The sequence below is a fragment of the Typopeltis vanoorti genome, chromosome 9 (genome assembly GCF_054136105.1).
Source record: "Typopeltis vanoorti isolate ZY-2024b chromosome 9, IOZ_Tvanoo_1.0, whole genome shotgun sequence".
In the NCBI taxonomy this organism is placed as follows: Eukaryota; Metazoa; Arthropoda; class Arachnida; order Uropygi; family Thelyphonidae; genus Typopeltis; species Typopeltis vanoorti.
Genome location: NC_143557.1, coordinates 40,244,310 through 40,269,252, shown reverse-complemented (window position 1 = coordinate 40,269,252; position 24,943 = coordinate 40,244,310).

Sequence of the window (24,943 nt, the reverse complement as noted above, 5' to 3'; positions counted from 1 at the left end):
GTTGACAATTTTTGAAGCTAATATACAGGGTGTTCGGGATAAATTTGACATATTTATAATTAATTATATTTTTCCGTAAGTTACATGTATTAACACACACTTCTCTTCATTTAAACGTTTGGGCCCTTCTTCATTCATATACAAGATGTCAGAAAGGATGGATAGCTGGAACCCACCTGAATCATGGAAGAGAATAACTTGTATCATGATGATTCGTGCCCGCCATCAAAATAAGGATATTACGACTGCTGCCCAATGCTCCCTGAATACAGTAAAAACAATCAGGCATGAACTAGAGACTTGCAATGGTGACTACGAGGATGTAGCAAGAAGAAAGATCCCTAGCAGACGATCTGATTGCGTTCGTACAGCAGAATTCCTCGCAAATCTGCAGGAACAGGTGTTGAAGAACCCTGGCATTGGAATTCGGGCTTTGTTCGTGGAGTTGCTAACTGTAGTCAAGCCCTGGATAACAGGGGTAGCCAATGGTAGGCCGTATGTATGGCAGCAGGATTCGGCCCCTTGCCACACCTCTGGGAAAAGTCAAAAATGGTTGTCTGAAAATTTCTACGACTTCACCAGTCCAAATGTTTGGCCTCCAAACTCCCCAGACCTTAACCCCATGGATTATTTTGTATGGGGCGCAGTTGAAAAAGACACCAATCGCACTTCCAGTAATACAAAAGCCCAGTTAATGGATAAAATTAAAACAGTTTTTGCGGCCCTTCCCAGGGAGACTGTAGCATCAGCTTGTTCGAGGTTCCGAAGCAGAATTGAAGCTGTGATCGATGCTAATGGTGGTTATTTTGAGTAAATCTTGTTGATAGTATTGTAATTAACTCTGCCTGTAATGTTTTTTTGTCAATTCATTAAATTTAATAGATACAAAGAAGATTTTCTTTTTCCTTACGAAACTGTCAAATTTATCCCGAACACCCTGTACATGACTTCTTGGCTAGAAGTAACATGATTTCATGCTATGCAATAATTCTCATAACATGCCAAATTTAATGACCGACAGACAGAAATTGTATGCTGGCTCAATAGTGTGTTACTACTATATGTAACCCACAAACCTCTTGGTAGGAAAGTTTCTTTACCATAATCATTGAAAGTATCTCTGTTCCCGATGTGTACTATAACAAGCAAAAACTGAAGCCTAAAAGATACAACTGGATATTATTATTTCCAAAATTCCATGGTTTGTGTACAATCAGTGAGAGAAGTCCATGCTAATCATTGCAATATGATAATAATGCTTAACAGTATTACAGTATTAACAATACTAAGAGGAGAAAAAAAAATATTGTATCAAAGCCACTAATATTTCAATGGTTTTCTACCCAGCATCATTGGAACACAATGATAACAATAATAACAAAAGGGATCACTGCATTTCATGTATACTAATGCCAGGAGTATTAGGAACAAGAAGGAAGAATTTTTGGCCTTGATTGGCTCTACCTGGCCACAGGTTATTGGCATTAGTGAAACATGGTTGACGGAAGATGATATAGTTAGTGGGATAGTGCGTCAAGGAGGGACAGAGAGAATAAAATGGGGGAAGGGGTATTATTGATGATAGCTGATGAACTGCAGTCAAGGAGAATTGAAGTTGTATTTCAGGATAGTGAAAAGAGCTCATTTGAGGCTATTTGGTGTGAGATTGAGACTGGCAGAATAAAATATACAGTTGGGTGCTGCTATAGACCAGGTGATGGAATGGATGGTGGAGATAGTATGCATAGGGAAATTGATGAAATGAGTGGAAGGAGGGTAATTATTATGGGGGATTTCCACTACGGTAACATTGATTGGAAGGAGGAGAGGACACATGTGAGGAAGGAAAAGGATTTTATTCAATTATTAAGGGATAACTATCTGAGACAGCATGTAATTGAAAATACTAGGGGTGTGAGAGTGCTTGACCTGGTAACAGCATCTGAGAATTTGACTGTAATGAATGTGACCATATTGCCACGTATTGGTGAGAGTGATCATAAGGTCTTGACCTGGGAGGTGGCTAAAGGTGTGGAATTTTCGATTAATACAGGGTATATGTGGAATTACCATGCTGGCAAGTATGACAAGCTTAGGAGATTGCTTGGATCAGTGCCATGGCACGTACAACTGCAAGGGCAGGATGTCGATAGAGCATGGGAAGTGGGCAAGGTGCATTTACAGGAGGGTTATGGCTGATTGTATACATAGGGTCCGAATAGTAAAACAAGTAGGGGTTATATGGATGAATAACACTATTAAGCTTGAGCTGCAAAAAAAGAAACAACTGTGGAGGGAATTTAAAGAAAGAGGTGACCTGCAGGCCAGAAGGGTAACGAGTGTGGTAAAAAAAGAAAAAGCGAATTATGAAAGAAAACTAGCTATGCATAAAGAGAATCCCAAACAGTTCTTTTGATATGCTGCAAGCAAGAAAAAAAACTGTACACAGCAAAATGATTTTAAAGAATGACAATGGTAAGGAGGTCACTGAATCAGTCAATATAGTGGAGTTACTGAGCGAGCACTTTGCTAAAGTATATCATCCAGGTGGTGACATTGAAAAAATGAAGGAACCATTAGTTTATAAGGGAACTGTGATGAATGAAGTGGAGGTGAATAGTCTATTACAGAACCTTAATGTGACTACATCTGTGGGATTGGATGGTATACCGGCGGGTCTTGCATGAAGCAGCTAAAGAATTATCAGTGCCCTTGACCATGTTGTTTAATCTGAGGCTCGGGTCTGGTTTAGTCCCGAAGGTGTGGAAAGAGGAGAAAATAGTTCTATTGCATAAAGGAGGATCCAAGACTGCGGTTGCAAATTACCGACCGATCAGCATATCAGGAGTCGTCGTCAAGGTCTTGGAGAAAGTAGTCAAGGGAAAAATACAGGAATGGATTGATGAAAATGAGATACTGTACATGACTTTGTGAAGGGTAGATCATGCCTCAGTAACTTGCTCAAGTTTTATAACACTGTGATGGCTGAACTGGATAAGGGTAATGGGTTTACAGTGATACTGCTGGACCTGGCAAAGGCATTTGACAGGATACCACATGGAATTCTAATCCGTAAACTACAACATATGGGAATGATATAGGGTTGGTGAGATGGATAGGTGGGTGGTTGATGGAGAGATATCAAAGAGTAGTTTATTCAGGAGTAGAGTTCAAAAGACGGCCTGTGACTAGTGGTGTGCCGCAGGGTTCTGTTCTTTGACCACTGCTGTTTAATCTGTTCATTAACGATATAGGGAAGGATCTAAGAGGAACAGTTCATTTGTTCGCTGATGATACAAAGTTGGGTAGGGCAACAGTGAATGTAGATGTCAAAATTTTGGATTTCACCCCAAAATGTAAGGGTATGCATTTTGGGGTGAAAAGATTAGCAGCAGTATACCACATTGGTGGAACTGTACTCCAGGAGATTGATGAAGCCAGGGACTTGGGAGTGTTGGTGGATAGGGAGATGAAGTTTAGGGGTCACATTGCAAAAGTAGCTAAATCAGCTCATCAACTCACTTGGTTGTTGAAAAATACCTTGATGAGCAGAGACAAGCAAGTTATTGTACCTCTGTACCGAGCCTTAATAAGACTTCATCTTGACTACCGAGCCCAGATTTGGTCACCTAGGTTCCTTCTTGATGGGGAGGAGGTGGAGAGGATTCAGAGGACAGTGACTAAGATGATAGCAGGTCTATGGAATGAACCATATGAGCACAGGTTGAAGATTTGTGGGTTGCAGAAATTGGTTGATAGGCAGAAAAGGGGAGATATGATTGAGACATTCAAATTGCTAAAGGGTTTTTATAGGATTAACTCAGAGGATATTTTTAATTGCGGGAGAACTAGGGGACACCTATGGAAGCTGGGCAAGAGTGTGGTTAGCAGGGGTGTTAGAGCTGGGTTCTTTACTTTTAGAATGGTGAATGAGTGGAATAAGCTGCCAGAGTCTGTTGTGGGTGCTATGACGGTGAGTGAGTTCAAGGCAAGGTATGATAGATACTGTGAGAATGTCATATAGTTGTGTGGACATGATGTTTAGGGCCTCCCTTGATGAGTCTAAGGACTCCCTGGAGTCGCCCGTAATAATAATAATAACTGTAACAGGCACATAGCAATAAACTGTGGCTGTGCAAGTAGTTGTAGAAACAATTTAAATTCTGACATCTAATGTCCTTACATAGTGCGTTGTATGAGATGGATAACTACAAAGTTCATTTAGAGCAGTCTAGCTATTAGGTCTTAAAATGATAGTCTCCCAGATCATTGGTAAATTAATGCAACAATATTTGTTGAGGTTGGGAGAGTGCTTCATAGCTAATGCCGATTCTAAGAATAACCTCTCAGACCTTTAACGACTTCTATGTAATATACAGGAAACCTCACTTAATGCGAATTCAATATGCCCGATAATCAGTTAGCGCAACTGAGTGAAATTATACTATTTTCTGCTTTAAGCAAGTGATTAATCAGTTAACGTGTTCTTTTTACAGTACGCAAATTTTTTGTTGACAGTCTGCAGCGAGTAGGAAAGCTGGAGGTCATTAAGAGATGTGAAAGTAGCGCTAGTAATACAATGATGGTGTGAGATCTGGGATACAGTGAGTCTATAGTTTGGACTATATTAAATAAGAGCAAAGAATACAAAGAACAAGGAAAAGTTGCTACTGCTTCTTTAGGCATGCAGTTCACCTGAAATAGAAGCCATTTACTGATCAAGATGGAGTGTCTTCTATCACTCTGGACTGAGGATTATAACCAAAAAGGAATACCTCTTAGTACAGGAAATATTCAGGCAAAAGCTCTCTATATTTTTACCTCTTTGAAAGAGACCAAATTTCAAGAGGAATGTGAAAGTGTTACTGCGAGTTTAGGATGGTTTGACCGTTTCAAAAACTGACCTAGACTGCATAACGTAAGAATAAATGGAGATCTGCTAGTGCGGATAATCATTCTGTGACCAAGTTTCATGAAGAATTGCAAAGGATAATTCAGGAGGGTGATTATGATGATCGACAAATATTCAACATAGACGAAATTGGTTTCTTTTGGAAGCATATGCCAACAAAAACTTTCCTAGCTAAAACTGAAGCATCTCAACCAGAATACAAAGTATCTAAATACAAAGTATCTAATACAAAGTCTTACACTCTTATTAGGAGACAATGCAGAAGACAACTTTAAACTCAAGCCTATGTTAGTTCATCGTGCACAAAATCCAAGATCTAATATTTTGAAGAAATCATCACAATTGGAAAAGAACTTGGATTTAACAAACTGGATAATGAAGATGTGAGAAACTTGCTCGATTCCCATTCAGAACATTTAAGTGAGAATGATCTCCTTCAACTAGAAGAACAAAGTGCATATGAGAAGAAGATATGGAGTGCAAATAAGAAGAGAATGTTATGACTAAGAAGCTAACTGCAAAAGAACTTGAGATAGTTTTCAATCAGACTGAGCATACTAAGGAAATTTTGTTTGATGCTGATCCTGATATGGAACGAAGCTTCAAAGTCTGCCAAAATCTTGATAAAGTGACTGCCAGCTATTGCAAATTGCATGATCAGATGAAAAAGTCGAGCATGATTCAAACATCTTTAATTCTTTTGTAAAAAAGTAGCTCAATCAAATATTTAGACATTAAATAAAAATTTAAGCAATTGATTTTTTTATTAACTTTGATGACTTTATCCTCTAATATAGCTTATACTGTAATTTTTTTTCCAAATTTATGCTAACTGATAGATGAATTATAATTATTCCTATTGTTTATTACATTTGTTTAATGCGATTTTGCTTAGCGCACATTAATTGATGGATTAATTACTTGTGTTAAGCAAGGTTTTCCTGTAGATGTTTTCCTTTATCTGATCCTATGTAAAGGAGTATCCAGAGCATGGTCTGCCAATCCCAACTTACCATACAGGTGATCTTGGATGTAAATTTTATGTTCTTCAAGGTGGATGTTAACTTATCTACCAGTCTGTCCAAAACATGCTAAACTGTGGGCACCAGAAACTTCATACACTCCAGGATGTCCAAGAGGATGTAGTCCATCTTTAGGAGACCGTATGAAAGTAGCTAGCTGAATGAACAGTTGGAAAGTAATGTGGAGATCATCACACACTAAGTATAGTGGCAGGAAAGCATTGAATGTACTGTTATAGTTATTATTTTGGTAATCTTGACAGATCCATTCTGCAATAGCTGAGATGGATCTCGATGAAATGATGGAGATGGAAGAGGTAGAGGGCTGAAAAATATTGATGATGCAAACATTAGTGGGCTCAGATGAGATATCTGTGTGTGTATGTTAAAGGAAAGGGAATATGCTCAAAAATGAGCTATGCCCTTAATCTGGTTGTTTAACTTGAGTCAACCCGAACTCTTTCCGATGAGTGGAAGAGATAGAAAAACAATGTAGCTAACTATAGACCAATCTGTATCTTTAGAGTCGTTATTACATAGGTAAAGCTAGTGAGGAATTGCACTGAGAGGTAGGTAGATAATGCTTGAACTTTTATAGAGGACAGCATGGCATGTGAAATATAGGTCTTATTTTAATTTTACCAATCCACTCACATTTTATAAGAGTTACAATGGAGTTGGATATGGGGAATGAATATACCATGATTTTTTAGTAGATTTTGTCAAGGCATGTCATGACAGAATTCCACAGAGGAAGTTATACAAACTCAGAAGGATGGATATGCAATATAGGCATGTGGCATGAATTGGGTGTGGTTATCTGACAGGTATCAAAGAGTGATATGATGTATGGGGGTGCTGAATCTATGCGAATGATGGTGGCAACCAGAGGATTACTACCACAGGGTACTGTACTTGAACAACTCCCGTTTAGCTTGTATATTAATGACTTCAACAGTGAAAAGAACAATGGGGATAAGGAAGTTATTCTCCTATTTAGACCAAATTTGGTCTAGCATGTTCAGATATGATTCCCTGGGTTCCATGTAGATGAAGAAACAATAGAAAACGTTCAGCATCTTCTATCGTATCTGACTTGTGGGACTTTGCACATGAAGACAGACTGAAGGAGTGTGGTCTTCAAAGTTTGAGACATACGATAAAAGCGTAAGTTAGTAAATGGGTTCTTCAGTACAGCTATATATGGAAGATTTTGCAGATCATGGCAAGTGGGTGGGTGGGTGGGTGGGGGGTAGAACTCAGGGTCATCTCTGGAAGATGAGTCAGAAAGATATAGTGAGTGAATGGATTACACTACCAGTGGATACTTGGTGCATCATTGATGAATATTTTTGAGAAGATGTAATAGCAATGGAAGGTGCAAGGAATTGCACCTTCCATAGCCTTCACCTGATTAGTCAATGATTTGATGGAGTCAGCACAGCAGTCCAGATGGAGTTGCTGACTACACACAATAATAATAATAAAGATTTATTAAACAAACAATGCAATTTTAAAAGACGTGCATATTCAAACTTATGTTGAGTATATTAATAAACCAATTTTTAATGGCTTATTGAAAAACAGATAAAGTAAATATTTTAATACTAATGTCTCGCCTACAGTGCCTGACAAATCTTCAGGCTAATGATAACAGATGTATAAAGTAAATATACATCCCTACAGTACTCGATGAATCTTCAAGTTAATGATAATATATATATATATATATATATATATATATATATACGCGTGCACTCACACACACGCACACACAGAGAGAGAGAGGGGCTTTATGAGCTAGTATTCAAAGGTTTGTCTAAGAACAGGTCTGCAAGTTGACGCAAGATGTAGTCCTTGTGTTCAGATATCCTGATATTGGCTGTCCTAATATGGCCAAACAAGGCAGGACAGCCAATATCTGGATATCCAAACACAAGAACTACATCCAGTTTCACCAATACAGCTGCTCAGGACTTGCTGACCATGCATTGGACACCCACTACAGAATACACTGGAAGGCCACTGTATTATACTGCAGCAATTATCAAAGATTACTCCTTGAATCAGCCTCAGCTCTGAAAAACTTCTCAAACCTCAACAAATTTAGGTGCATGAAAATGCCCCAAATTTGGGAAGCTTGCATTCTAAGAACATCAGCCCAACAGCCAAGGCAATGCAATTTTAGCCTGCTAGGGAGGCACCTTTAGGACTCTACGACCAACTTCAGTTGCCTTTCTTCAGCCTCATTTGTTTAGTGTTAGTGCCTGCATGCACATATCATTGTTTTGTGATACCTGAAAATGGCAATGTAATATTGTCGAAATATAAGAAGGTATTGATTAAAGTTTTTTAATTAATATTCTAATATATGTTGCCATTTCTTTAAATTTTTAAAGTAATGCAGTATTAGCCTGCATGTTCATAATAAAATTCAAGTTTTTAAAAATACTAGATAAAGCATTTGACTTCTTTCTATTTAATCTTTTTAATGCAACATAAATTAATAAATTTCAATCTTATAATTTTAATTATTATTATAATCCTATATCAAAGGTTTAGGTTTAGAAAGGGGAGAGTTACCTATCAACCCATTTGTCAGAATCTAAGATCACTTCGAACACTAATTAGACTCTAATGCAAATAATAAAGCAGAGGTTAGTGAGGAGATTTGCAGAGCTGTTTTGCAAAACAAGTCCTAATGCTATGTGAAACCACCTAATCTCTGAGCCAAACAGTTCAGCATAATTACAAGCCTAAAATAATTTATAAAGAAGCAATATCTTAAAACCAAATGCTTAGCAAGAAATAAAACTGAACTTGAATATTCTGTCTGTCAGTCAGTCAGCATGTTTATAGTTTATATCCTAATTTGGTCTCCTATGGTTGTCCTTTATGGAAAAAATAGTGAAAAATCAGTTTTGAAACCTGTGAACTTTCTATATGATGCTCTTCAGTGATAACATATTATTCCAACTGAGTGCAGAAGCAAATTTTAGTAAAAAGATCTTAATAATATCAAAAATTAAAAGAAAAAAAACAGGGAGTTACAATTACAATGTAGAAATCAATGGTAAAATAATGAAAATCTATGATTCAGTAAATACAGAGCCAGGTGTACTATATTTATGGAGGGGGCTAGGAAAAATAAGAAATCTGCAATTTTAAAACAAATCTTTCAGCTGACATTCATCAGGGCCACTGTAACCCACTAAGCAACTAATACAATGCCTAGGGGTAGCAAGTTTGGAGAGCTGCAAAAAACAGAAAAATTGTATCTATTTCAGCCATAAAAACACTTTCATTTTTAGGGCATTTACCCTAACAACAGTCCTGCCTTTCATTATCATCATTCGAAATATTTTGTAAACTTGTTATTTTTAAAACTTTATATAATCTCTAACAATCTCCAAAAATTTTCAATGAAGGTGATATGTTGGTGAAGGTTACTGATCCAATGCAGGAAGGTATTATGTTTGTTTTCATCATAACATCATCATCAATATAATGTAACCAAAGAGAAACTAATAAAGCAGAGGTTAGTGAGGAGATTTGCAGAGCTGTTTTGCAAAACAAGTCCTAATGCTATGTGAAACCACCTAATCTCTGAGCCAAACAGTTCAGCTTAATTACAAGCCTGAAATAATTTATAATGACGCAATATCTTAAAACCAAATGCTTAGCAAGAAATAAAACTGAACTTGAATATTCTGTTTGTCAGTCAGTCAGTCAGCATGTTTATAGTTTATATCCCAATTTGGTCTCCCATGGCTGTCCTTTATGGAAAAAATAGCGAAAAATCAGTTTTAAAACCCGTGAACTTTCTATATGATGCTCTTCAGTGATAACATATTATTCCAACTGAGTGCAGAAGCAAATTTTAGTAAAAAGATCTGAATAATATCAAAAATCAAAAGAAAAAAACAAGGAAGGGAGTTACAATTACAATGTAGAAATCAAAAGAAGGAAAATCTATGATTCACTAAATACAGAGCCAGGTGTACTATATTTATGGAGGGGTGTGGGGGGGGGGGGATAAGAAATCTACAATTTTAAAACAAATCTTTTAGCTGCCATTCATCAGGGCTGCTGTAACCCACTAAGCAACTAGGACAATGCCTAGGGGTGGCAAGTTTGGAGAGCTGCAAAAAACAGAAAAATGTATCTATTTCAGCCATAAAAACACTGTTTCATTTTTAGGGCATTTACTCTAACAACAGTCCTGCCTTTCATTATCATCATTTGAAATATTTTGTAAACTTGTTCTTTTTAAAACTTTATATAATCTCCAACAATCTCCAAAAATTTTCAATGAAGGTGATATGTCGGTGAAGGTTACTGATCCAATGCAGCAAGGTATTATGTTTGTTTTCATCATAATATCATCATCAACATAATGTAATCAAAGAGAGGGGTAAGGATGAATGGATGAAAATAGGATATCCTCTATATGGTTCAAAAAATAGTTCACCAAAAATTTTCTATTAACACAATTTCTCTTCTGCTACCATCTACAAAAGACAAACTGTTGTCTCTTTAGCCGGCATTTCCTAGACCCCTTGTGAATGCAATTTGACATACTTTGGGCAGATAGTCCATCCTGTGAACAAAAGAATTAATGAACATCAACACTATATTGAATACACGAAACCTAAGAAGTCTGGTCTCGTACAGCACATTATTGATACTAAACACAGTATCCTGTGGAACGAAGCTCGTCTTCTCCACAGAAGCAGTTTTAAATATGAACACTTTTTCAAAGAAAGTTGTGAAGTACTTTGGAATTAAAATGATTATCTCTCTCTCTCTCTCTCCCCAAAGTCTGAGTGATTCTCATATTATATAAATATTAATATATTTTTAAAATATTATTTTTCTAGAGTGTGGCAAATGCTTTTAATTAGTAAACTACCTGTTGTATTTATCTTGTATTTCTGTTCTTAAACTGCTTGTGGTTTCCACACACTGATATATTATTTTCAGTGTGAAATATCTGTGTTTTCATTAAACTTTTCAAGAGTAGTTATCGTGTTATTTTTGTTTTAAAAATTACTGGCATTATCTTACATTAGAAAAATGCTGAATATATTACTTTAGATTGATCCTTTTATATTTTTTAGAATGTATCAAATGATAAAATGTGTTTCTGGCCATTTGGCATTCATTTATTATATATAATAAGGCTACTTCATAGATGGGCTGGTTGGCTGAGTGGATGATATATACTAGTGGCCAAAATTGTGGAAACCTTTTGGAAAAAGTGTATTTTTGATGTTTGATGGCTCATAACACCACTTTTTTTTGGTGTAATACCATAAAATTATATATATCAATGGAAAGATAATTTAATGAAGAATGTAATACAACAAAATTAATTATTTGTGTAATTATCTGTATTCTATGAAAAGTTATAGCCAGAAACCAGTGTTATCTTGTTTTTGGCAATGAGCCAATAAGGTCACAGTAGGATTCAGCTATTGATGTCATGTATTGGAGCTGAGAGGAGGACATTTGTCATTGTGTTATATGATTGCTATCAAGTTGGTTGATTTTTTTTTTGTGTTCTTTCATTTAGTAAAACGTAATCATCTTGTAAAACATAATAAAATTAAAGAAATGCTGCAAAGAATTGAATGGTCACCCAGAAAGCGATGTAAAATAGTACTAATAAGTGAACAAGGCTACAGTTAGGAAGAAATGAGAAGAAAAATTGGTGGAAACTTAACCAAACATGGCATTTCTAAATTTCTGAAGAGGTATAAGGAGACTCAGTCACTACAAAACCAGACTGGTTGTGTAGAGGCTGTTGTAAAAAAATCCATTTAATGGATTTTTTTACAACACTCAAAAAGAATTAAAATAGAATTTAATACTTCCTAGTTACTTTTTGGAGGCGAAGAGTGAGTGAGGATGTTGGCTACGTCGAGTTGGCTACGAAAAATCAACCAACTTGATTGCTATCAAGTTGGTTGATTTTTTTTTTTGTGTTCTTTCATTTAGTAAAACGTAATCATCTTGTAAAACATAATAAAATTAAAGAAATGCTGCAAAGAATTGAATGGTCACCCAGAAAGCGATGTAAAATAGTACTAATAAGTGAACAAGGCTACAGTTAGGAAGAAATGAGAAGAAAAATTGGTGGAAACTTAACCAAACATGGCATTTCTAAATTTCTGAAGAGGTATAAGGAGACTCAGTCACTACAAAACCAGACTGGTTGTGTAGAGGCTGTTGTAAAAAAATCCATTTAATGGATTTTTTTACAACACTCAAAAAGAATTAAAATAGAATTTAATACTTCCTAGTTACTTTTTGGAGGCGAAGAGTGAGTGAGGATGTTGGCTACGTCGAGTCTAATGTTGTTGGCTACCTCCGACGGTAAGCGAACGATCCCCCGTTCGACGTTAAGACAAACCACAACCACAAATTCAACCGCTCCAGACAGTAATAAACCTCTCTTCCAAAAGGCTCAACGATGATGCCATCAGCGCCCTTTGCCTCGGCCGTAATTTTGCCGTCGCCCCGAAAGAAGTGCCGGTGCTCGATGTAATGGTTAACGTCGAACGGGGGATCGGTCGCTTACCGTCGGAGGTAGCCAACATCCTCGCTCACTCTTGGCCTCCAAAAAGTAACTTATCGTATGCCCAACGCATGGCTCTACTGAAACTACGCAAAGAAAAAAGTATCGTCATCACGCGGATAAGGGTAATGCCACAGTCTTTCTTAATACCAGCGAATACAATCATAAAATGAACATTATCCTCAGCGATCGCGCTACCTACATCCGGCTAGAACACGACCCCACAAAAACACAAGTTAAGAAATTAAAAATCTTACTTAAAAAAGTAACCTCCTGGCCCCCTGACGTCACGAAAAAACTTAAACCTTTCTGCTCCCGTCCCCCCCGAATATACGGTTTACCAAAATTCCACAAACCCAATTCCTCACTCAGGCCTATAGTAGATGCCACCAATGCACCTTGTTACAGACTGTCTAAACAGCTGGCCAACTCTCTGTCCCCCCCTCACTGGAAATTCCGCATCCTATATAAAAAACTCGACTCACTTTAAAGCCCTCACAGAAAATTTAACCTTGAATAATACAGACATATTAGTAAGCTTTGATATCTCCTCATTGTTTACCAATATTCCCTTAACTGACACTTTATCTCTCTTAGAAAACGTTTTTCCCTCTGACATCTTAGATCTCTTTTCCTTTGCCATCAACTCTGGGTATTTCTCTTGGAAGAACAAAATCTACAAGCAGATAGAGGGAAACGCCATGGGTTCCCCCCTCTCACCCCCCCCCCCTTGCCAATTTCTATATGGAAGATTTCGAAAAACGAGCCTTAGACTCAGCCCCACTCAAACCGTCTATCTGGCTAAGATATGTAGATGATGTGTTCTCTATTTGGCCTCATGGCCCAGACATGTTAGACTCCTTCCTCAGTCATCTCAATAGCCTACATCCAAAAATCCAGTTTACTATGGAAAAGGAAAAGAACAATTGTTTACCCTTCCTAGACACCTTAGTCACACGCCTGCCTAATGATACACTTGCCTTCACTGTATACAGAAAACCCATACACACAGGCAGATACATTCACAAACTCTCCCACCACCACCACCCCTCGCAACAATATGGCATCATTAAAACTCTTACCAAGAGAGCCCACAATCTTTGTTCCAGTGGAACCGCCCTCACTACTGAGCTTAACCACATACACAGAACTTTCCTCTCCAATGGCTACAGCGAACACAGTATCAAAAAAATAATCAATTCCTCCTCCATTCCCTGTCCCTCTCGTCAACAAGATTTTAAAAATGCCATCACCATACCCTACATCCGTGGCACTTCGGAAAAAATAGCCAAGATACTAAAAAAGTATAACCTACACACAGTATATAAGCCCTACCGCAAACATGCTATCCTTATCCGGTCTACGAAAGATCAGCTCCCTCCTCTCTCTCTGCCTGGAGTTTACAAAGTACCCTGTTCCTGTAAGCTTGCGTACTTTGGACAGACAGGCAGATCAGCATCCATCCGCCTGGAGGAATACAAGTCGTACATCGTTAAACACAACTATGGCCATTCAGGCTTGGCTGACCATGTGTTGGACACCACCCACAGAGTATCATGGAAGAAAACTACCATGCTCCACCACAGCAAATTCAAGAAAGAGAGACTTTTCTTAGAAGAAGCAGCAGCTCTCAGAAACCAACCAAATCTAAATAAATACAGTTGCATTAAGCGTCCGAAGATTTGGGAAACACTCGTCACCAGAGGTCCCACCTTACATTCCAGGACACCTACGACTGCCCTTAGAGGGCGCTCCTCCTTTAGTGTCACCCACATGGTTGGGCTTAGTATTGTAAGTTTTTGTGTGCATGTTACATTAATTGTTTTTGTAATCCCCGTAGATGTCCTAGTGACTAGGACGAAATATAGGAAGTATTAAATTCTATTTTAATTCTTTCTGAGTGTTGTAAAAAATCCATTAAACCTCCAACATAAAACCAGACTGGTAAAGGCAGGAAAAGGTGCACAACAGCAAGTAATGATAGAAGAATTGAGAGACTGTGCCTACGTGACAGAAGAAAATCATCCGGATGTATACAAGATGAAACGGCACAATACAATGTGAAGTTGAGTGCAAGGACTGTTCGGCGTAGACTGCAGGAATTTGGTCTACATGCTAAATTCCACAAAAAAAGCCATTTTTATCTCTCAAACAAAGGTTGAAAAGATTAAACTGGGCTAAAACCCATGTTAACTGGGAAGGGAACAATGGGACAGTGTTATTTGGAGTGATGAGACCAAAATCTCCCTGCTTGGTAGTGATGGCATAAAATATGTAAGGAGAAGAATCGGAAAAGATTTGCATCCTGATTGTATTACACCTACTGTGAAACACCCACTTAGTGTTATGATCTGGGGTTGTATGACATCAAAAGGTGTGGGCAGAATTTGCATGATTAATGGGAATATAAATGCCCAAAAATACATAAATGAAATACTTGAACCCAAACTGAAGTCTTCCGCACGTGATCTTTTCAAAGATAATAAAGCATTTATATTCCAACAGGATTCAGCTCCATATCATGTTGCTGCTGTGTGTAAAAAGTGGTTTCAAGATAATCATATTCCACTGCTGGAATGGACTGGGAATAGTCGAGATTGAAAATCTATGGAGCCGACTAAAGAAACTTGTTAGCCAGAAGCAACCTAGCAATAAAATCCAATTAATAGAAGCAATAATTCAATCTTGGTTTCACATTATAACAGCTGCAGAACTAAAAAATTTGGTTCACTCCATGGGAAGGCACTGTAAGGCCGTAATTAACGCTAAAGGTTACCCAACTAAGTATTAACTCACATAGTGAGAATTTTTGGATATCTCATTTTTTCTGTGTTTCATTTTTCTTCTTTATAACTGCTGTTCTAAGAAAAAATCCTTCATAAAAGTTATTGCATTACATTCTTGATTAAATTATCTTTCCACCGCGGTTAGTAGTTGGAAGGGGACCAATCGTTCGATGCTGTTGGCACACTCTCCCTCGATGAGTCTTTGGACTCCCTGGAGGTGTCAAATAATAATAATAATAATATACTTTTATGGTATTACTCAAAAAAAAAAAAAAAAAGTGGTGTTATGAGCCATCAAACCTCAAAAATACACTTTTTCCAAAAGGTTTCCACAATTTTGGCCATTAGTGTATCTGGCAGAAGACCAACAGGCTGTAGGTTCAAATCTCACCATCAGCATGGATGATGATGTCTTTATGTGGGAGATGAATTTTGTTGCCTAGAGTGAGACCACTTCCTTGCTTATTGGAGGCATGAAAAAGTTCCCATTTGATTATAGAACAAAATTTCTGATTATGTAAAAGAAAATAAATAAATAAATAAATAAATAACTGAGTCCATCATTACTACTAATATACTATAAGTTTAAACCTTTTGTGGATGAATGCTACATAAAAAATATGCTAAACGGATATGCTAGAGCCTCCGTAGCTCTGTCGGTATAGATGAAACGCTTTGGTTGGAAAGACCTAGGTTAAAATTCCTGTCTAGGATGCGACGAACTTTTATAAGGGCTTTTCAACTGAAGGAAAGTTAGCCAGTCTCATAGGGAGGTAGAGGGTTTTTCCTCCCTCAGAATAGGCAAACTGGCCATCAGAACACACACAATTAACATACATAAATGTCTGTAGGAAACAACAGTTGGTTCCCTGCTGAGGGGACATAAAAGCAGGCAGGAAGCCAATAGACAAATAGTCCAGCAGCATCCACAGCAGTATACTGGTTAAGGGGCCAGCCTCACCCAGACACCATCTTAAAAAAAAAAAAAAAAAAAAAAAAAAAGGATATGTTAAGTAATAATAAATGATTTTCTTTTCATTCTTTGGATCGCCAATTTTGAATGGAACAACAAAGTAAAAATTAAAATTTGACATTTAATTCAAAGTCTGCTTGCACCATAAAAATGAATTAGAAATAATTTTTAAATAAGCAGAAAGCATTGTACACTTTGAAGTTCATCATGTACATGATGAACTGAAAGAACCAATTTTTAATAACTATTTCAGTTACCAAAAACAATGTGAAGTCATAAATTAAAACTGTTTTATACATTGGTCTTGTCTTGTGGCATAGGTCTTATGATTATTATGTGTTTATGGATTTTAAAAATATCGAAGAAAAATAACTGCGGATGGCATAATTCTGTGTGTGGACAGAAGACAGATTTTAGGTTTTCAGTGAATACACAGATTAGTTATAACAATGAAATCTTTATGCTTTGTAGAAATGCATGGCCAATTAATTAAAAAGATCTCAACACTCAATACCAAACTTGTGTGAACCAGGCATGCATGAAACAGTACAGTTCAAAGTGAACTAAATACTATTTTTATTTATCCACAACAATGACTTCATCTACTGTAATTCATCTTTCCTCTTGGGAAAGAACTTACTCTATGTTACTTTGAATAAAGAATAAGAATCACTGACTAATAGAATCAATTGATATTTCACCCATTCTGTGGGTGATATTTCACCCTCTGTGACCTTACCACTTTTTCCTGCAGTGACTTTATTCCAAAACCAAATATGAAGCCTTGTAATGAATTGTATGTTATAATGGCTGCCACACAGAATAATAGGACCTGCATTCAGAGCGTAGGCACAGGGTCCTGTTTGAGAAGGATATCACATTCTCCAATACAGAACAATGTTACTGTGAATGTGGGATTAACCTCACAGCTGAACATTACATGGACACATGGAATGTTCAGGGATTCAGAAAGGTACTCTTGATAGTGTCTGTAGAGAGATAGGGCAGTCCAGCAAGTTTCTATACCTTGTTTACTCAGGTGGTGGTGGTGGGGGGGGATTCAAAGCACCATGAGGTAGCTAGTGCTAAGGAAAGAGGTTAGGCAAGATTCCTTCTTGGTTATAAGCAACAAATGATGGGATACTTTCATTACACTTAAGGCTCATCCTATCAGTGTATCAATCAAGGTAGTTTATACACACCACAGAGATATGCCTGATGAAGAAAACAAGTTCTATGAAAATCTACAGCCTGTTTTGGAACTGTGTACCAAAAATAGATGCTCACTTCATTCTAGGAGATTTTAATGAAAAAGTGGGAAAGCATATAACAGTTAGGCCTGAGTGTAGCAAGTTTGACCTGGGGAAAAAAACTGCAGGAATTAGCCCATGAAAATAGATTAGTTATTACAATTAACTGCTTCCAGAAGCATGCAGAATGTATCTACTTGGACATTAAACACTGATAGGTTGAGTCACTAGAATGATTGCATCCTGGCACTGCAAATATTTCCAGAAGACAAGCATCTTTGGTATGCAAACTTGTCAAGGAGCTAGACTATCAAATGGAAAGAGCCAAAATAAGAATGAGACTTTAAAACCTTCCAAGTCTGTTCCATTCCACTAGACAATGACAGTTGATTCCAGAGGGTTCATGAAAGAAACTTAGCACTGGATGCGCTTTTGGAGGGTGAGGAGGAGGGTGAAAACATGATTGAAATGCTATGCAAAAGTCGAGGTTATAATACAGGATATAGCCAAGAAATGTCAAAGACCAATTAGAAGACTAACATGATGAAGATGGACAAACAAAGAGACACATATAGACTGAAGAATATAAAAGATTACATACAAGAGCCAGACCAATGGAATATTATGCACAAAAAATGTAAACACGCCACATTCCAGATGAGAAGGCTCAATTTCAAAAGGATGTTTGGATTAGTTCCTGAGTTTAAGGCCAAGTTTAATCCAGAACTGAATGTTATAAAGGATGGAAATGGCAGAAGAACATGAAATCAAAAACAAATGTGAAGAGTACTGTGTGGAACTGTGCAGCAGAGAGGATGAGGACCTTCTGGGAGGAATCTCTTCCCAGGAGAATCTGGAGTTGGAACCATCTCCACTGAGGTAGTAGTTGAAAGATAAGTTAAAGAGTTTAATAATGTCCCAGGTGCAGATGGAATCCATTCAGAATTAATTAAGGTCATTACAAGGATATAGAAGACAATATATAGCCTAGAAAATGGAAGAAGTCTGTATTCATATTGCTGCACAAGAAGGGAGATATGAAGTACCACAAGACTTACTATAGAACTATTAATTTAATCTCTTGTGCACAAGATTCTACTAAAGATTACTCTAAATCAGAATGATGTCAAATTCAAGGCTGAGAAGTTGCCTGAGGAACAGGCAGAGATCAGATCCTTTACCACAGGCAGATCATAGAGTTAATATTTCCTTTGTTAATGTTCATAAACTACTCAAAAGCTGTCGACTGTGTTCAACATTTGAAACTGTGGGAGGTAATGAAAGTAATGGATTTTCCTCAACATGTTATTGAGTTAATTAGCTAACTTGTACAGTGAGAAAGAAGCCACAAAAAGAACAGGTGTTGGACTGATGAACAGTAGGTAAAGAGTTAGACAAGGATGCCTATTTTCTCCTCACCTGTGTGGTAACTTCATTGATGATATCATACATGTAGTACTGGATGGGCTGAAGATAGGAATTAGAGGTGGCAGATGGGTATGTCAGCCATCTGAGATATGCTAATGAACATCACTGACAAAGTTAATGAGATCAGGAAAAGCAGAGGGCTTAGTCTGAATGCTAGTAAGACAAAGATTATAATTCTTGAAGAAAATACAGACAGATGTCCTGAGAAATGTGTGTATTCGTGAAGAAATGATTGAGAAGTAATTAAATTTGAGTATCTGGGATCCATTATTAATATGCAGAACTTCTGTTCAGAAGACATCAGAAGATTAGAAATAAGAAGAACAACAGATCACTTTGAAGGACAGATATATATATCAATATAGGAACAAAGATGAGATTCTGGATGCAGCAGTTTTCTCAGCAGCTACTTGTGGATGTGATGCCTGGAATCTAAGTAAGCTTCACAAGAAAAGGATAGCTACTTGTGAAACAGGGTGTTAAAGGAGCCTTCAGCATCTCATATGTTGAAAAGCAGATAAATGAATAGGTTCTAGAAATGATCAACAGAACTTTAAGACTCCTTCATTAGTGCAGAGACAGAAGAAGACTAAAACACACAAAGAATAGAAGACTTCTGAAAACATTAATAGAAGGTGAAGTTCCTGGAAAAAGAGGAAGAGATAAACCTTCAATGAGATGGACAGATGGTGTGTGTGGGTCTGGAGTGACTGATCTTTAGAAAGGTGAAGCCTCAAGAAAAAGTTACAAGACCTCATGGCAATAATTCATAGCACTTCACTGTGGTGTAGTGACCATATGGCATCTACTAATGTCCTGAAATTATGCAAATAGTACTGGAACTGTAGGTCACAGCGACAGAATTACACTTCTTGCCAATCTTTATAACTTACTGTTCATGCTTTTTCTATCAGTAAGTATAGTACAGTATATTCAATGGTGAGCTATAAGGGGTTCATGCAAGTCCTTTGTTAATTTTTTTCTCAAATTTGTGAGTCTCCTCATTCTTCTTGTTTAATAATCTTGTAGAACTAGAAAATACCACCGTGGAATGTATATATGCTACTATAATTACTACTTTAAATTCATATGGATTTTCTGATAACTATATAAAAAATCATTTCATTGCATTTTGTTCAGATGGAGCTAGTGTAATGTTAGGAAACAAATCAGATGTTGCAATGAAATTTCTACAAAAATTTCCCAACGTTGTGATTAGGCATTCCGCTCATCGTTTACACTTAGCATTAGACGATTCGATAAAAAACATTAAAGAAATAAGTCATTTTGAAATATTTACGGGTAAATTATATGCTTTTTATCATCGATCACCAAAAAATCAACGAGAATTAAATAGGATTGCAAAAGACCTTAGTATCGAAATATTAAAGATCAGCCATGTGTTTGGACCAGTTTGCAGTTTACGAATGGTTCTTGCTTTGTGGAGAAATTAACCAGCTTTATGCAAGCATTTTGCATCGCACGATAAATATAAGGGCTTTTTAAACCCAACTTCTCAATTTGGAATTTTTAAAAGATCTAGCATTAATGATTGATATCCTACAGGAATTATTATATCTGTCAGAAGCTCTACAAAGTCGCAATATAAGTATTATAAGGGCTAAGTTAGGCTTTTTTTTTTTTTTTTTTTCGCTCAATGATGCAAGCCCTTTGTTAAAATTTCCATAGCTCACCACTGAGTATATTCTCTAATGTTCCTTTTGCTAATCCTCAGTACCAACCGAAACTGATATGCTGATCTCCATTATAAAGAGTAATGCACAGTCAAGTAAAGAGTACCGCTATAGTGCAGTTGGAAGAATAATTGCATTTGTCCCCTGGTTGGAAGGGATCTAAGAAGTGCAAAACAATTTTATAAAGGAGCCCTCAGGATTTTTAACTGAAGATAAGCTAGCTAGCTAGTTGCATATGGGAGATAGTGATGTTTCTCCCCCTTCAAACAGAGAGAGAGAGAAAAAAAAACTACCCAAGGAATACCATCACTATTCTCTCAAGAAAAGGTTGACTTTGAATCTCACTTTGGCAGAGATTTTTGTGAATGGCCTTGCTTACTGGAGAGCTGAAATGGCTTTGAAAAGTTCTCTTTGGTCTTCAGGGAAGAATTTCTGTATATTAATCCTTAACTTAACCACAGTGTTAACAATAAATTCTAACCTTCAGAGGATGGGATTTAAATGAAAAAAAAAAAAAGGGGGGGGCACTTGCCTCATAGTCATCAGTGCCACAACATATAAAAAAAAAGAAAGAAAAAAGTAGTGCAACACATATCTTTAGCTCTGTTCAATGTCTTCTACTAACTGTTGAGTAAGATGCAGACACACGAACAGCAAATCCAAAGGATGGGAGCACCACAGTTCATACTTAAAACAAAGAGTTTATGTACTTGGGTACAAAAACACAGTTAAGGACTATAATAAACAAGAGATGCATTTCATAATGCACTTTATATATATAGATACAGACAGAAATAGAATTATTGCAAAAAAATCCTTTCTTTTAGGCTTACACAGTGATCCGAGTGCATTTTTGAAAATTATGGAGACAACTACCGTGTCTGAATAAAAACTTTAGTTTAATATAACGAAAATCTACATTTGACGTTTAGACCTTTATGTCAAGGTCATCTTCTGAAGCATACAACTATACACAGGAAACAAGCTATGCTACAATCAAACTGGTTTGTTAAAGACACTGACCAACCGCTACAACAATTGTTGGCCTGACCTCTGGTGAAAAAAAAATAAATAAATAAAAAATAAAAAATTATACATCAACGCTAGAGTCCTATTATTAGTGTTGTCTACTATATACATATATTAACATCATTCCAGCCAGTTGGTATGGAATGGTTTCTAATACTAGCTAAGGATTGGCTAGAGTCCTGACTTATGCTGGATCTTACATATTAGGTAGGCTGAATGTGTGCCATCCAGATCCTTGGAATTTTCATGCCATCTTTGTTGTTGATATTTGGGTGGTTTATCAGGATTTCGCAGGATTCCTTAAATTTCCTTTCGTACCAGGTTTTTGTGCGGTGTAAAGAGCAGGTGCTTTTCCAGTTGATTTGGTGTAAGGTGTTGAGTGCGTGGTCTGAGAGGCCTGCTTCACCATAATGGTTATATTTAATGTGTTCTTTCTTGAAACAGGACGGACAATCCCTATACGCAAGAAAGAACACATTAGACACATTAAATATAACCATTATGGTGAAGCAGGCCTCTCAGACCACGCACTCAACACCTTACACCAAATCAACTGGAAAAGCACCTGTTTTCCTTTCCTGGTTCGAAAGGAAATTTAAGGAATCCTGCGAAATCCTGATAAACCATCCAAATATCAACAACAAAGATGGCATGAAAATTCCAAGGATCTGGATGGCACACATTCAGCCTACCTAATATGTAAGATCCAGCATAAGTCAGGACTCTAGCCAATCCTTAGCTAGTATTAGAAACCATTCCATACCAACTGGCTGGAATGATGTTAATATATGTATATAGTAGACAACACTAATAATAGGACTCTAGCGTTGATGTATAATTTATTATTATTATTATTTTTTTATATATATATTTTTTTTTTATTTTTTTTTTTTTATTTTTATTTTTTTCACCAGAGGTCAGGCCAACAATTGTTGTAGCGGTTTGTCAGTGTCTTTAACAAACCAGTTTGATTGTAGTATAGCTTGTTTCCTGTGTATAGTTGTATGCTCCAGAAGATGACCTTGACATAAAGGTTGAAACGTCGAATGTAGATTTTAGTTATATTAAACTAAAGTTTTTATTCAAACACGGTAGTTGTCTCCATAATTTTCAAAAATGCATTGCAAAAAAATCTTTCAATAGCCCAGTTTTGAATTTACGATAGGTTAATATTAACAAATTTATAGCAGTAAAAGAAGATTGAGAATACAGTTTATCAAATATCAATCTAGTCTGGGCTAATTTGGTGCAGATATATTGACTGAAAAAAACCTGAGCTCAATTCTCATAGTAGTAAGAGCAATCTTTATGAGTTTTACAACCGAAGATGAATTAGCAAATCTCATACGGAGGTAGCAAGGGGTAACTAACCTTAAAACTCATGTTTTTCATCCAGACATAATTTACATACAAAAATACTATTAGCAGGTGACAGATGGCATTGTGAGTGAATAGTGGACAGTGGTATTGTGTGTATACATCCCATTCAAGTGCCATCTCCTATCTAAGAGGATTATATGTGTGTGTGTGTGTATATATATTATATATATATATATATATATATATATATATGGAAGATTAAGTAACGCAGATAGTGAGTATGGAATAAAGTGCTCTCCCATGATGAGTCCTTGAAGGTATCACATAATAATAATAATAATATAATTTTGATTTGCTAATTTTACCACTACAAATGGTTCAACTGAATTCAAAATTGAGGCAACTTAAGACAGTTTAATCAGGATCCTAAATGCTCTCATTAATTTCTAATCTTATTCAGTTTTGAAAATAACTATATGCTATGTTCCTCTTTTCCATTTCACAAATTCTTCTTGCCACATGCCAATCAGATGAGGACAACCTTATCAGCTTCATTGCTACCAACACTCACACATACTCTGGGAGTAAGAGGAGATAAAAGACAGTTGCACTACCACTCTACTCCACTCCGCTACACACATCTAACTATTTCCTGTACTATGTAATCCTCCTACTACACACACAACTACCATCAATGCCATCTACCACCAATCACCACCACCGCCAACAGCATTTTTATTCTGTTAATTGTGCGTGTTCAGAAGGCTGATTTGCCTATATGTGGGATGAAAAACCCAAGTTTCTAGCAGAAAGCATCCTGCTACTTTTGTATGGGATTAGCTGATTGACCTTCAAATGAAAAAGCCCATATAAAGATTACTCTCGTAATGACGAGAATTGAACTTAGGCCTTTTCCAACTGAAGTGTGCAGCATACCATCATTCTTCCAATTGTGCTAAGGAGGTGCTTAAAAAAAGTGTCTTTCTTCTAACTGCCTACTTCAAACTGTAACTGACTTACATGAATGATTATTATGTCAACACAGTTAGGAATAGCAGTTATGAATAAGCCTTACCTCACTTAATCATTGCTAACATGATCGACAAAGTAGTTGGCATATTAATTCTCTATTAAACTTTACTGTAAAGACATTCTTGTTTTGCTAATGACAGCATGGCAGTTAATATTAACTAGCATATAACAGGACAATGAAGAGATTCACAGATGAATGACATCTATTACATAGAGAGAATTGGTAACAAAAGAAACAGAAGAGAGAAAAAGAACATGGAGCTGACCAGAGGATTTGTTTCAGAAATCTGTAAAAGATTCAACAGAAATATGTAACAATATCTCAGGAAAGGAACAACAGTGAATATTGCAGTTGAAAGATAAACTGTCTAATTAAGAAGACAACAACAGAAGAGAAAAATAATAAAAATAAAAGGAATAGAGATAGCAGGATTTAATTGGGAAATAAGTATAAGATTTTATGGATGGAATTATGCAAAACATCTTTGCAAATAAAATATCAGAAATTTTTAGTGAGAGGGAAAAGAAAAAAAAAAGTGAATGGCGTGGCTGGTGGATTGTGAGTATAATTAAGTGTAAACCAGAAAGGAGCTAATCTAAAGAGGAAGTAATTTCATTAAGCATTCAAAACAGGAATTTTTTTTTTTTGCTTCGGTACATATGTGATAAAACAATAATCAACCAAAATTATTCCATCCATCCATTTATCTGTCTATTCATTGGATATCATCACCCAGATGATGTGCCATACCAGTCCTCAATAAGTGGTCCTGTTGTATGCTTTTCTGGAGGCTTAAACTCTCTGAAGATCAGTCACTCCAGACATACCATCCATCCATCTCATCTCATTGACAGTCACCAGACAGTCTACCCCTTCCTCTTTTTTTAGTAACTTTACCTTCTATTACTGTTCTGAG